Consider the following 15,112-nt stretch of genomic DNA (forward strand, 5'->3'; position numbering starts at 1 on the left):
CTAACATCCTAGTCCCTTTTTGATTAGCATCAAGCTGATATTTTTCTTAGAGCTATCTATTATAACTCCAAAATGTCTCTTCTGAGTGGTAGTAGCTACTTTACAGTTCATCAGTATGGACTAGCTGGAATTCCTTTTTTTCTCCTCATGCTTTGCTTTACAATGTAGAATTTCATCTGCCATTGCTGATTTTTTTCGGTATAAGACATCCTCTGCAATGTCTCTCAGTCAGCTTCTGTTTTTACCCCTTAGACTACTTTCTTCCTATCCAATACCTTTTCTAGATCATTTGTGAATACAGTAGGTTGCATAGGGCCCAGCACAGATGCTTATTTCCACTGTGAAAACTATCGCTTTATTCCAGCCTTTTTTTCCTATGCTTTAGTCCATTATTAGTTCACGAGAATGACTTCCCTTTTGCCCATCTTAGTTAAAGTCTTTTGGGAAAGACTTTTAAAAGTTTTCTCCCCTCCAGAGTAATGTTATCACCTCGATAACATTCATCTACATCCTTCTCAGTATCCTCAAAGAATTCCAATAGATCTGTGAGGCACAAATATCCTGCTTGACTCTCCCATAGTGTATTATTTTGCTTATGTGCCTACTATTTTTATTCTTCAATTTTGTTTTAGCCAGTAGATATGTCAGATTTTCTTCTACAGATTTTTACATTATGTCAGGCTTTTCTGGTAAGTGCTATCTCTGGAACCCCATGAAACTCTTAAAGAAGTTCACATTATATTCTTCTGATATCAAGACTGATGTGAGAAATTGCATGTTGCTGTTATAGTTCAGTATTAGGCTAGAACTCTTGCCTGAATCCTGAGAAATGGTTGTTCTACTTTATATCAACATCTTTCTGAAAACTTGAGTTTAAGATACAACCTTTGATGCACCCCTGTAAAGAAAGATTCTCCCACAGTGAACAGATATGAAAAATTCATTTAGTTTCTCTGTTATGGCCTTGTTTCCTCCAAGAGCTCCTGATGTACTTTGTTTCAAAGAGATATCTGGGTTTCTATTTCCTTTGCAAAACTAAAATATTTTATTCTCCAGTGAGAGAAATCAAGGAATAGAATACGCTGGGCCATCCTGTTATGGTCAGTACCAAGAACATACAAGAATCGACACATACATACACTCTTGGGGTGTACCTACATTTTAGATACTGTGGAGGAGAAGGGTGTATGGCATAAAAGGGGGAAAATGGGAAGATTCATTCTATTCTCACTTTACTTTACATGCACACAAAAGGAAATCTGTCGAAGCAGCTGAATTAAACCAATATTGTAACTAAGCCCAGACCCTCAAAGAATAGTGGAGGAGAAAAGGTCTAATACGTCTATCTTGAGTTAGAAGGGAAAGAAAGAGACAGAAGTGATTCTTTTGTCCCACAAATGAAAACCTTACAAAGAGGTCTGCACTCTGCTGGAAGGAGGGCTTTTAGTGAGAAGTTTCTGTCAAACAGTCCTGATTGATAGAGTCAGACTGAATGCAGCCATGGAAGTGTAGCTACCTCACTGGTATTTTCATCAGGAGGTATTTGGGTGGCAGTAGAATAACGGTTATTTGGTGGTTGGGGCAATTGCATAGGATGCAGGAAATCTTGATATTTATGCTTTAATGCCCTTACAAGTTGCTAGTGAGTCAGTCCTATTGGATGATCTTTGATTCATGTATTTCCTTCTCCACCCTTATGTAAAAAATCCTTAATCTGGAGAGAGACTTTGAGGTCTATAAATCAGAGATGCGGGGCTGGACAATATGAAGATGTAGCACTGAGAGTGTTACTGAAGTAACTGTGGCTTTTGAGAATGAAAATTAGATATTCTGGGATGTCATTCAGCCCTTTACCACCAAATACAACTTAATATGAATTATTTAATTTGATCACAATCCAATTTTCTACTTCTTAAAAAGAATGGGGAATCACTTTACTTATTATACGTCAGTGATCCAGAAACACTGCAGAAGTCTCTCTCAGATGTATTCTCCTTCCTGAATACACCCTTTCATATTCTACCTTTCATGGTGTGATGATCTCAAACAAAACCATAAATAGAGACAGTAAACCAGAAGACTGGGCTAGTTCAATAAACTTTCTAACCATACTTTTCTATGAATTTACATACCTGTCAAAAATCAAAGGCTTTTGCACACACAGTGTGATGATGCTGAAGTTTCAGGCCAATCCTCCCCACAAAACCTGATGCTGGCCCTCTGCCACCTTCTCGCTTCTCCTTGCCTTTCTCCCAGGCAGACTGCTTGCTGCATTGCCAGAGCAATTCTACAGGCAGAGTTGAGACATCTTCTATGTTTTCATTCCAGTGAGGTTTTATTGTGTGGGGGAGGAAAAAGATTGGAGGAAGGAAGAGGTTTTTTGTTTTGGTTGGGGGTTTTTTTGGGGGGGTTTTATTTTGGTTTGTTTTAATGTTCAAAGTATGTAATTCTGGGATGACATTTTCAGGTCTATTTTTCAAATTCTTCTTAGATGACTAGAGCTAAAATAATTCATTATTTCTTTATGCTAGTTCTATTCTGACTATGAAAAATCCAAGCTGTGATGCCCCAGCAAGTTAAACAAGGCGCTCCAGCTTTGCCTGTATTACTCCTCCTTTCTCTCCCTGATGCAGCATCAATGCATCCGATAAAATATTGCACATATCTGTGCTGAGAGATTTGACCTGAGGCTTGTCATCAAGCTCCTACAGTCTTGATATAATTGACTGTTTGGCTTCGACAGCCCTTTTCAGCAATTGTATCAATTAACCCTGGGGACTGAGGGCTCCTCATACCAGCACAACACTAAATTTCTCTCCTCTAGACAAGAACTTAATGGATCATCTAAAGCAGGTTTCTTCCTGAATCACCTACTGAAACCTCTGTTTAAAATGAAGAAGAATTGTGGGACCCATTTGCCATAACTCAACAACCAAATAATAAAACATTTCTAATAATTCAAGAGCCCTTGATCATCCAGCTGCCAACTGGAAAGTAAAAAGAGTAACATATCTATCCACACAGCTTCTTTTATCCTGTGGTATGTTTGGCAATCTTGAGTCGTTAAGAATAAGGGCAAAATGTTATTCTTTAATTTGAACCCAACTTCCTGGAAAATTTATCTCTGTCAGGTACACATCAGAACAGAGTAGCTTTTTCTTGTGTAATCTGAGCACTGCAGTGCAAAAGAGCACAGAAATTAAGTTACACTTGTGATCTGTGCAATGCAGACTCTAAAAAGCAATGTGTAACACCAAACCTGGAAACCAAACATATGAATTAAGGCAGCAAAGGAAGATGCAAACATATTTTCATTAAATCTTGCTTCTATCAAAAGCCTGAGTCAACCTATCAAAGAAATCCCATTAGTACCAAAGCAAGAGCCTAGATACAGACCCAGTGAACTACTACTGGATTTTTGCTTCTGCTTCAGGGATCTTTCTTCCATCTACAATTCACCATGGATTTGTTTAACAGCTGGAACTGTTTGTTTAAAATCTCAGGTGTGCTTGATATTTTCTTTTTCCAAAAGCAGTTATAACCTCTATTTTTCTAAAGAAAAATTAATCCCAACTGAGAAAAAAGCATTGGAGAAGGAAGGAGTGAGGTTTTTTTTCCCTTTATCTCATTCAATTCTGTTTAATTAAAAAATTAGAAAAGTGCTGAGAGCCTGGTCTTATATGTTTACTCCTTATTTAAGGCTTCACTAGGAAAAAAAAAAAAAAAAAGTTTTTTAAAATAAACTCCAGGCAAAAATCTTTGAGAAAGAGAGTTGGGAGTTTGTGCCATAATCAACCATCTCACTTCTGTAAAAAGCACAAAAGTGTTTTTCACTAGGCTTTTAGCCAAAGATAACTAGCTCGTATTAATAACGTATTCGTACTTTGGGAGAAATCCAGCCTAGGGGTCTGAGCTATAGAGGCAGCAGTCACCTGCAGCTCTGATCAACTTCAATGGGCAGTAGCTGTCTCTGTAGATCAGAATTTACTGGAACAGAAATTCAGCCCCAGGATAAAATGAGACTTTTTAAAGAAATTTCATTTACAGAGAGAAATGTGACTGCTTAGGGTGGTTGCAAGGCTGCTATGTAAGGATGTCTCCAAAGGATCCAGCCAGTGTTTGATGGAGTAGTGGCAAGGGCATCTATTATTGTGGCTACAACTCATATCAATTGTTAGTCTCCTTAATCAAACAAACAAACAAACAAACAAAACCACAAACAAACCCACAACTGGAAGTGATTGATTTCCAACAGATACAGAAGGAAAATGAAACCCCAACAGAATATCGTGCATAAAAGAGTGAATGGTATGATAGCTCTAGTGCTAAGGAGTAACTTAGGTTCCCAGTTCTTTGAATGATCTTTATGTAGAAGTTACTGGTGTAAAACAAAAAATAATTTCTTGAAGAAAAGTTCTAGAATTCATCCCAATAGTCCATGAAAATTGTAAATGTGCAAATAAACACCTGTTCTTGAATCTGCCAGGAAAAATAAATTTACATGGAGCCTTGTAATAAAAGGAAGACAAAAGATGTCATGAGAAAAAAATAATTGTAATTACATAAGTTTCAGAAATCAAAAAGGTAGCGAAACAAAGCTCATTTTAATGTCAACACATAGATTGCTTTCTTAGCTGATAGCTGTTTTGGAGAAAACAGTGATGGGGGCTGAACTGTGGTTAGTAACCAAGTAAAAGAACTGGGCAGTGTTTTTAGGGCATGCTAAGGGCTAAATTTTCAGAAGTCCTGGACATTCATTTGTTTCCACTGTGATACTAATTGCCACATTTTTCAGAGCAGTTCAGTGCCCAGTAGGCTGAGGTCCTTTGACAAACAGGTTCCTTGTTATTGCAGTTACTTTCGAAGCTAACTAGGACTGTGGAGAGGCTTCCTGAGTCTTGATGGTACCAGATGCATTGATCTCCTTTTTCTTCTTCTCTACTGCTGCTGCTGTTCTTAGGCAGAAGCTGAGGTATAGCTCTCTATAAAATTACCACACTGGTTCAGCAGACTGAATCTGCTTTAGGAGTCACTAATCGTGTTAAAGCCGCATTAATTTTAATAATGGGGGGAAGGAAGGATATGTTTTGAAAACCTTTGAAGGCAAGAGTTTAACACTCTGTGAGGATTACCAAGTTGGTTGGTTCAGGCAAACCAATTTATGGCTGATTTGGTTTAATATCCTTATATGTCTCCAAAAAACATTTTACCCCTAGAGCAAGATGCAACTTCTAATTTTTTTTAGCCAGAGTTTTTGGCAGTTCTTGGTCTATGACCTCTGTTCTAAAAACAAGTTGAACAGGCTTTGCAGAAGTAGGGACTGACACCTTAGAGCACAAGGCCCTCTTCACATGAAAATTTATTTGGGTCGTGATTATGGAATATTTTCTGGTTAGGGTTAGATTTCACAGAACTATTAGAAGAAAACATGACTCAAATCCAATCTGTTTCTAAGCTCTGAACGAAGCTGTAGACCAACGTTAGATGAGGTTTGCTTACGTTTTCCTGCTGGAGTTGTTCTGCCTTGACAGTGGTGATGGCTGAGTCCAGGTCTCTTCTCCAACAAAATGTTTCATATGTGTAAAACAGAACTGCATTAAGTGAAGAATTAGTTGCCAGTAGCCTAGTGGCTAGGGACGGTAGGACTATGGGGTTAAATGTTAAGCAGGGGAGGGAGGAAAACTGTAGCTCTGCATGTTGTTTGGTCCCTGATTTACTGGTCACTAGTGTCACAGGGGAGTTTTTGTGAGCATCTAAGCTGTCATTTTCTTCATTGATCTTGCAAGCACCTAATCCAAAAAGTCAATTATTACCAGGCCTTGCCTGTAATAACTCTCGAGTAGTACTGCAGGTAGCCAGGGACATGTCATTGTTCCCTTTTACCTTCTCCAACAAATAGTAAACTCAACCAGTATGACCAACTTGCATTCGTTATCATAATTACAGAACACCTCTATTTCTTTCATGCTAGACCTTGTACAGAACTTTAAAAATTACCTTAAGTACGTAAAAAAGGTACTTAAAAAATTACATTGTACTTAAAAAAATGTACAGGGTGCTTGAGCACCCTGCTTGCTACAGAGGTCCTAAGGACACCAGTATGTCAAGGCCTGGTTGTAACAATCAAACAAGGCACCTAGTATTTTGTGCAAATGAGTGCCTAAATTTTTGTACACGTATAAGGAATGTAGTATACCACCTATTCAACTACGCATTCGATACCTAACTAGGGAATAAAGTCAACATGGACTAACGAATGGTGCATGGAAAAGGGAAGACGAGAGAGAACCAGCAGCTTTACATTAACTTCTTAGCTCAGTTACTGACCTGTTGTATGACTTCAGGAGACTCATTTCTGCTCTTCTTTCCCTTCTTTGCTGGTTACTGGAGGATGTATGGTTCTAGGGATACCAGTCAATTTATTCAGCACTTGTGCAGTGCCTACATACAGGAGACCCAGTTGCATCTGGGGTGTCTAGGTCCTGTGTGTGAACACAGGCAAATAATTCTCCTGTTTGTCTGTTTCCCAACTCAAGTTCTAGCCCAAAGGTTGTTTACGCTGATTTTTTTTTTTTTGCTCTACTCTGACAGCTTATAGCCTAAATCATGATTTCTGAGCCATGTAACTTTTTTCATTAGAGAGAAAACTGTATCACCAGCCTCTGTGATTGCAGAAGGTCCTGAATGTAATCATCTCCAGTAATTAGATCTAAAGACAGAACACTTGGGAATCTGCAATTCATGAAACTTTCAATATGTTACAAATCATAATTTGCCCAGTTTTTAAAATGATGACATTATCAAATGTATATGAATTAAAGGTCTCACTGGGCCTTTAATTTAAAAAGAGCAACAAAATAATCCATTGCTTACCTGGTACTGTACCAGAGGCACGTGCTAAGGGACACAGGGACTTCTACAGTAATGTAGGGAAGGGTAATGACATGAAAGCAAAAGGATTTGAACACCAGAATTAGCAGAATTTCCTTATAGATTGGTGTCTTTAAATCAGTTAACTCCAGCCTCCAAGAAAGTGTAAGCTCTACATCTCTAGTAGTCTGGGCATTTATATGGGTACTGTGTCATGAAGGGTCACTGGTGTGTAATAAGGCATGAGGTCACAACACATCTTCAGTGACAACCAGTACAAAGTTGCTCTTCTCTATCAATCCACTTTTTTGGTTTTTTTTTTTTTTTTTTTTTTTTTTGTGAAGCTTTAAGAATTCAATTCCTTCATTGAGTTTAGTTGAATTTAGCCAGCAGGTTCAAAAAGTATGGGGGCAGCAGGATAAGATGTGTATGCATTATGCGTGATGTGTCATTGCAAAAGCTTCAGTTGTTACACACTGGAGAGTAACAATGAGAGAAAATGAGAGCAAAGAATAGGAAAGGTTTGAAGATGTCTTCTGGAAAGAATATCACTGAAGGCTTCATATCTAGGCCTTTATGCTCAGTAAAGTTTTGGAGAATATTCCCTAAGAGGCATGATGGTTGTCTGAGTCTGCAAACAGTTATATCACAGAATCAGATGTCTGGTGGTTATACTCTAATTCTATAAACCACGGGAAGAATGCAGGCTTTTGCACGCATACTGCGAATTCCTTAACTTTTGAATTCTTGACTTGTCAAACTTAATTTCAATATATATTTCATCACTTTCTTCAACAAAAATGAAAAAAAAAAAGGTTCAGTTGTGATATAAAGCGTTTTACATGTTTGACGATGCAAAAACTGTAGAATACATTTTAAAAATTATTTTTAAGGGCTTATCTTTGTGGGAGACAAGAGTTTACAATTACCAACCATACAATAAATGTTTTTACACCAATAATATTAACAGAGTATTTGAATAAGAACAATGTCTTTTAAAACTTTATTTTCATATACATATATCATTCAGAAAACAACATATGTTGTTTTCAAATAATTTAAAGAAAACCAAATACTAAACAATACAATTCCTGTTATGGAATTTTTAAAGAAAGTTAGAGAATGGAAGTAACTATTGGTGTGAGTTACAGTGCTAAATCAGTTTTGATGATAATAGCTTTTATTTTTCCCTATCTTCCTGTAAGATACATGAGAATTTTTTTCTTCAATTCCATTTATTCATTAGGTTTAGTTCAATGTTTAATGCAATAAAAGTCAAGAAATCCTGTGAGAACTGAAGAGAGAGCAAAGTTTGGGTGTTGTCTGATGGGGGGGTTCCTCCAGTACTATTAAAGGGCAGTGAAAGGATGAGATCTATTGACTTAACATGTGAAACAATACAGGAACAGATTTTTTTTTTTTTCCATAAACCTTGCGATAGCAGATGTTTACCTTTATTGAAGAAATTTACTGTAAAAACAAATATATCTAGAGAAGCTTAAATATTATAAATAAAACAATAATGTAATTATAAATAAGAAAGGGAAAAGTAATACTGATCTGTTCTTTGAACTGAATTTCAGTTTCCATCTGAAGAGAGCTAAACGCAAGCTTAGGAAATATTTTGTTCAGTTTTCCAAAACAATGATAAAGTAAAAACTAAAAATGCTGCTAGTGCATCCTTTGGCTTTGCAAAAGGGAGGAACAAGGTATAGTATTAAGACTTGTTTATATGAAAGATTGTGTATTTAGATGTTTCATGCTATTTTGTGCATGCCCATGTGTATGTACATGCAAAAACGTTTTGTTACCTCTTTGTGAGCAAAAAGGCACAAGTATCAAATAACACTGTGAGCCATGATTAACATCCAGTTTCCCAGACTACTGAAATTGTGGTGAAAATGGATGCATCAAAATCCATTTATAACCACTCTCGTGTCCTGTAATTACAAGCACAAAATACTGCGCTATGAAAAGACAATTATTTTTTCCTCAGAACGAGCCCATACATACAGGTCCTGAACTGAATCCTCCTCACTCTCCAAAGGTTTCACTATGCAGTTTTTAATATTATTTAACTATTGTGGTTAAGACAGTAATAACACTTTTCTGAAGTTTATATTGGCAAAACCTCCATTAGAGATGCAACAGATGTGTAAGAATAGAAAAGTGATTTAAAGCAGTAGAACTTGTAAATATCTTGTATACAAAAAGACTGTAATTCCCTCTCTGTTTCATGGACCTAGAAGGGAACTGTTACTGAGGTGGAATATGTGCATTAGAGTCTCCTCAGGGCTTACAGGGAAGAGAAATTGATCTCGTCACAGAAAGAGAGGTTTTCTGAGTTGTTTTCAACAAAACCAGTCATCCTTCCCCCATTTTGGAACAAACTTTGTTATGAATACTTTTAATTAGGATATTTTAAACTAAAAAAAATATTAAGTATCTTATTCCTGTTTGTTGTGGTTTAACCCCAGCCAGCAATTAAGCACCACACAGCTGCTCTCTCACTCCCCACCCCCTGGTGGGATGGGGAAGAGAATTGGAAGCTAAAAGTCAGAAAACTCATGGGTTGAGATAAAGACAATTTCATAGGTAAAGCAAAAGCTGTGCGCTCAAGCAAAGCAAAGCAAGAAATTCATTCACCACTCCCCATGGGCAGGCAGGTGCTCAGCCATCTCCAGGACAGCAGGGCTCTGTCACGTGTAACAGTGACTTGGGAAGACAAACGCCATCACTCCAAATGTCCCCCCTTCCTTCTTCTTCTTCCCCCAGCTCTATATGCTGAGCATGACATCATATGGTCTGGGATATCCCTTTGGTCAGTTGGGGTCAGCTGTCCCAGCTGTGTCGCCTCCCAACTTCTTGTGCACCCCCAGCCTACTCGCTGGTGGGGTGGGGTGAGAAGCAGAAAAGGCCTTGATGCTGTATAAGCTCTGTTCAGCAATAACCAGAACCTCCCTGTGTTATCAACAGTTTCCAACACAAATCCAAAACATAGCCCCATACTAGCTACTATGAAGGGAATTAACTCTATCCCAGCCAAAATCAGCACACCGTTATATTTACATTTTCCTTAATAATGAGAGAAATCACAATTTAAAGGGGGAGTTCTTAGAACATCAACCAGTAACAGCAAAAATCTCCTTTACAAGATGTTTCATAAACTTATGAATTCTAAAGTTTAAGTCTCCCACTGGTCTACATAGAAATTTTTTTGTATTACAAGTAATAAGCAAAATTTAAAATAAAGAAATCATTATTTATTTCCCAGCATGCAAACTGTGATTTACAGAAGTGTAGAGAGCCCTTGTACTGAAGACCCTAAACTCCAAATGAGAGGGTTTTTTTTGTTTTCATGCATGCAAAGCATAAAAAAATGATGTTGTAACATATCATTATCTACGAAAAACTGAATAATTTAAAAACAATTAATGAAGACACAATTGTAACTATAGCTTGTGTAATACTTCTTCAATAAGTACTTATCAGTCATCGAAAGAGATGTCAGAGTAATGAAAAAAAAAGAACTGGAACAGTACATGTTCAGTATTCTCTGACAAGCGGCATAAAGAAAATAGAAGAAATAAAAATGAAAAGATAAAAGCTAACCTAGTTTAAAAATAGTTATGGAAGCTTGCTTTTTTTTTTTTTTTACAAAAAAAAAAAAAAGGGTTGTTTAAACTGCTTATTTATAATTGAGTCTTTCAAATACACATGATTTGTTACGGTAATATGTACCTTTGCTTTGTCTCTCTCTTTCTGTCTTCAGACTGACTGGTATTTGAAGGCCTTATTTTATATGGCTGGACTAATACTATTGCACAAATTGCTACCTTTTGAAGGTGGTGATGTGAACCTGCCTGAGCAACTGCCACTTTAGCACCACAATAAAAAATACCTTTCATATAACAACTCTCTTCCTTTCAGGAGGTATAATGAAACAAGGCAAAATAAAAAGACACAACCATCCATTTCCCCAGAGGAGTCACGCTTTGGGGACGTTTTCTCCCCTCTCAATGTCTGGAGGAGTTTCAGAGCTGCTGAGCTGAGCTGGGCACAGGTGACACACACCTCCCGCTGCACTGTTCCCTCTGACCATGCCCTACCCTCTCCCAGGGCTCAGCAGACACCCTGACACTGAAGCCAATCTCACTATTGTGGGGGGGTTTCTAAACGCCCCCCCCGCTCTCCAATTACACTGGAGCTCCTTCTCCACCCACCCGCCCTGCTCAGCTCTCCAGGCTCTCATGGAGCTTTCTCTTCTTTTCTCTCCCTGTCTTCTCACTGAAGAGAGGGGACACTGTGAGAGCCTTTTTTAATAAATTAGGAAAGACATGGCACGCTGCCTGCATGAGATCATGTGACGGGATGCATGTGTTAGGTGATCCCCTGGCGTGTGCGGGCTGCGTGTCTATGCTGGGGTGAGTATGTGCATATCCTGGGCCTCACTTTACCCATATATTAGGCTAAAAGTGGTTGTCTTCAGTGCTCTTAGCTGTCCAGATAGCGTCTGCATAGCTGTGAGGTTCTGTTTTTATATTGTTATTAACCAGGCAGATAAGCAATTTTAGCTTGGTAAAAGATATAATCCTATATTTGAGTTCTTCTCATTCACACTAAGGCCACTCTTAAAAATATTTTTCAAAATTTCCGTCCCCCTAATGTCATGGAGTAGATGTTTAATTAAGTTTTTCCGACTAATAGCCAGCTACCTTCAGCACAGACGCCCACTCCCCCTGTCTTGAGCTTGGTCTAATGGAGATGCTCATCACACCAGTTTATCTTAAGGCATTCCTCACCAGCACCATTTTTATTTCAGCTACTGAGTTCCTTTTTGTTTTCCATTCAACCGCTTCCTAGTACAATTAAGCTAAAAACAGTGTAGACTGTTTCATGCACATGACAGCTCTGATTTAGCTAATGTGAAGTTCTCTTCATGCAGATAAAACCCAGCAGAAGGGAAAGTGTCTTGAATGGGATGCAGAATTTGATTCTCATCCAGAGACACAGTTGTCCTTGCTACTGTTGCCTAGGGGGAGAGCAGAGTGGGGAAACTTGGACCTGTGTTTTTCTGCCATGACTATCCTGTGAATAAACAGAAGGACTTCAGTCTCCAGGGCCTTATATGTTATACCAGAAGCATAAAACTCACATTAAAAACATTGTTCAAAGCAGCCTTCAAATAACAGATTTTCATGTTTCTCTCTTCTAGTTCAGAATTCACACTGAAGAGAACACCAAAGGTTCCTTACCTGTCTGCTGTTTGACCATTTGGACTATAATATATTGCAATTTGATACTATGACACTAATGAAGCAGTCAAGTGTCAGTTCTGCAAGGGTCCTAACGTCAGGTACAATCCATCACTTAATATACCTATGAATCTGAATAAAGAGGCGGAAGTCCAATGAGAAATCTTTTAGAAAAAGAAACAAGGGTATTTACCTCTTACTTTGCCAAGAAGGCTAGGATGAGCTGCAGTTTGTTGCTATGAAAGCGCTGTGAGGCTTTGCCCTTCTTGTAACACAGCAGTATCTGGAACCTTCAGTCCCAGCTGATCTGTGTGCCATGTAACGAGGGCTGGGAGAGGCAGAGCTCCTACAAAGAGAGCCCTGGATGCTGAATGTCTCAGATTTTGTACCAAAGTTCCACCTGGGAACATGTGAAAATGTCAGAACCATAAATTGGCTTCCCTGTGCTCCTTTTCACAGACATAGCATTGCCTTCCCCAGTCCCCTAATTCCTTCTGCCTTGCTCTAGCTGTGACTAGCTGCTGCTTGACAGCAAAGCTTATAGGTTTGTGAACGCACAGCAAGGACGGTTATTTAAGTTGTTCTTCTAGAATTAGCGATGTGGTGTACTCATTGCTCACCCCATGGCAGGATTTAAGCTATAAAAGGCATAAAATTACAGGTTTTAGAAAAGGCAAAGATTCAATTCTTTATTCAGAGGTAATGAGATAATAATTTGAAGGCAAATACTTCTTAAGGATTATTAGTCAGGTAATGAGAAAGGTCTGGCTTAACTCTCTAAGACTTTGCCTAGAAACCCCACAGCAATCTGGAATTTCATTTTATTAGTGCAACCCATGGAAACATTTGACTTCTTTGTATCCTTCAGAACTTCAGTCTTGTATTTTAAAGCTTCAGAAGATTAAACCAGTATTTAGCTGGTGAATACCTGACACAGACATGAGATGGTGTCAACACAAATAACTTTGTAAAATAGACAGGACTCATAGATGTTTATAGAGAGAACCCAGCAGCCAAAAGAGTTTAGCACCTGCATCCTCCTGAGGAGGAGTTTAAGTGTCTGGGTTTTCACAAATAACAGGCGCTCATGAAGGTACTTAACAGTGAAACATTAGTATCCAGCAGATTTTCATTGGTCTCCTGAGTACTGATACTGCAGCACTACCATTTTAATGAAACAAAATCTGAAAATTTTACCTAGCCTAAAAATTTCAGTTATAGAGCCAAGTTCTTTGGGAGATTCAGCCCTAGCCACCAGTAGGGCACAGCAGGCTGCTACAGAGCTACTGCAGCAGGTTAGTGCAGCTGGGAGTGCTCTGGAACATCTGTAATGCAAAACTCATAGAAGATTATATTGGTATGTCATCTAATGCGGCTTAAAAATAAATAAATACATAAATAAATAACCTTTTGGGTTCCAAGCTCTTGCTCAGCTCCAGAACAAAGGCACCTCTAGCTTTTCTTTCGCGTTTCTGTCCCAACAGTCTGTCTGTGTTTCAGTAGTCATCTTTATAACAGACCGTTCTGTCCCTTTTTCCATATCAAAAAGTACAGAGGAGAAAAACGCAATTATATTTAAGTGCAAAAGTGTCCGTTCGCCATTCAAAAGCCTGACTATTTCAACTAGTAAATCCTGCACCGCTCCACTGCTGGAGAAGGGCGGCAGGAGGGAGTTAAAGCAGAGTAACCCGGCGCTGCAGCGCGGCCGGCCGGCGCTGCCCCTCTTCAACGCTGCTTAGCGGCCGCCGCGGCTCGGCTATAGCGCGGCTCCGCAGCCGGGCCCCGCAGCCCTGCGCCACCGTGACCCGCCGGGCCCCCGCGCAAGGTTGCGCGTCCCCGCCGCGGGCCCCGCGCCACGCTCGCGCCTCTGGCCGGCGCCCTCCCGCCGGCGAAAAGTTCCACCGGCGGGGTGCGGGGCTGACCCCAAACGCGCCCGCGTCGCCCCGCTTTCCCGCCGGCTGCGGGGGCAGCCCCCGCCCTCCCCCGGCGCTGCCGCGGGGCCCTGCGGGACGAGCGGGTCTGCACCCCCCACACACCGCGGCGGGAAGGGGCGGGCAGGCGCTGCCGCCCCACGGCGAGCGGCCCGTCCCCTCCCCACGCCGCGCCCCGCTGCCGGCGGGAGAGAGGGAGGGGGCGCCCCGTCCTGCCCCCACTGGGGACGGGGGCGCACGGCCGCCATGTGAGAGAGACGGGGCCCGCGGCGGAGCCCGCCCCTGGGGCGGCGGGGCCGGATCGGCTGGCCGCCGCGCCGCGCTGCAGGCTCGGCAGGTCGGCGGAGGCGGCGGGCGGGCAGCAACAAGCCGCCACCGGCCGCCCGCCCGCGGCCCCGCCATGGGAGCCGGGCGGGGCGCGAGGGTCGCCGCCCCGAGCCGCCGGCGGGGCTGAGCCCGGCACCCGCGCAGGTAGAGAGGTGCCGGGCCACGGCGGGGCGGGGGGGGGGTCGTGGGGACTGCCGGGCTGGGGAAGGGGCTGCACCCCCCGGGAGGGGGCTCGGGCGGCGCTGCCCGGCCCGCCGGAAAGTTTGGGCGGTGGGCGCGGCGGCCTGGCTGCGGCTCCGGTTCCGGCTGTGCCCCGCGGTGCCGGTGCTGCCGGTGAGGGCCGGGGGAGGCGGGCGGGCGGGCAGAGAGGGGTGGCTTTTAAATGGCTTCGAGGAGCGGTACCTCGGAGGTGGGGCCGTGCCGGGAGGCTGGAGCGCCTTTGCTTATCGCGGCCGGAGGAATGTACGTATTTTGGTTTGGGGTTTGGTTTGTTTGGTTTGTTTTTTTTTCCGATTTAACGCGCAGTGGTTTAAGGAGAGGAGCCGGGAGTGTTGCTGAACTCCTGGAGGGTGTGGGTTAAACCAGCCTCTGCTGCGGAAACTCTTAACGGCTCTGCTTTGCCTTTAAAGCGCGGGGAGAAAGAGGTGGCGTGTGCGCGTTTAGGTAGTTCGGAAGAGAGGTAGTTTGGCTCTGCTCGCTTTAATGTGCTTGGGTTTAGTTGTCTTTAGC

At 41.5% G+C, this 15,112-nt stretch overlaps 1 protein-coding gene across 3 annotated transcripts in view; it reads left to right on the plus strand.

Moving 5' to 3' along the window:
* Window positions 1–12,109: 12,109 nt before the first annotated feature.
* Window positions 12,110–15,112, plus strand: part of VWC2 (von Willebrand factor C domain containing 2) — a 63,388-nt gene continuing 60,385 nt past the window's right edge. The window contains exon 1 of one of the 3 annotated variants that reach the window (XM_074893150.1): window positions 12,110–12,226. The gene's annotated coding sequence lies outside the window, so the exon portion shown is untranslated. Of the gene's footprint in view, window positions 12,227–14,262; window positions 14,528–14,803; window positions 14,846–15,112 lie in introns of those variants that run through there. The other 2 variants (XM_074893129.1, XM_074893140.1) reach the window with 2 other exon arrangements.

The sequence above is a fragment of the Strix uralensis genome, chromosome 1 (assembly GCF_047716275.1).
Source record: "Strix uralensis isolate ZFMK-TIS-50842 chromosome 1, bStrUra1, whole genome shotgun sequence".
NCBI classification, from domain to species: domain Eukaryota; kingdom Metazoa; phylum Chordata; class Aves; order Strigiformes; family Strigidae; genus Strix; species Strix uralensis.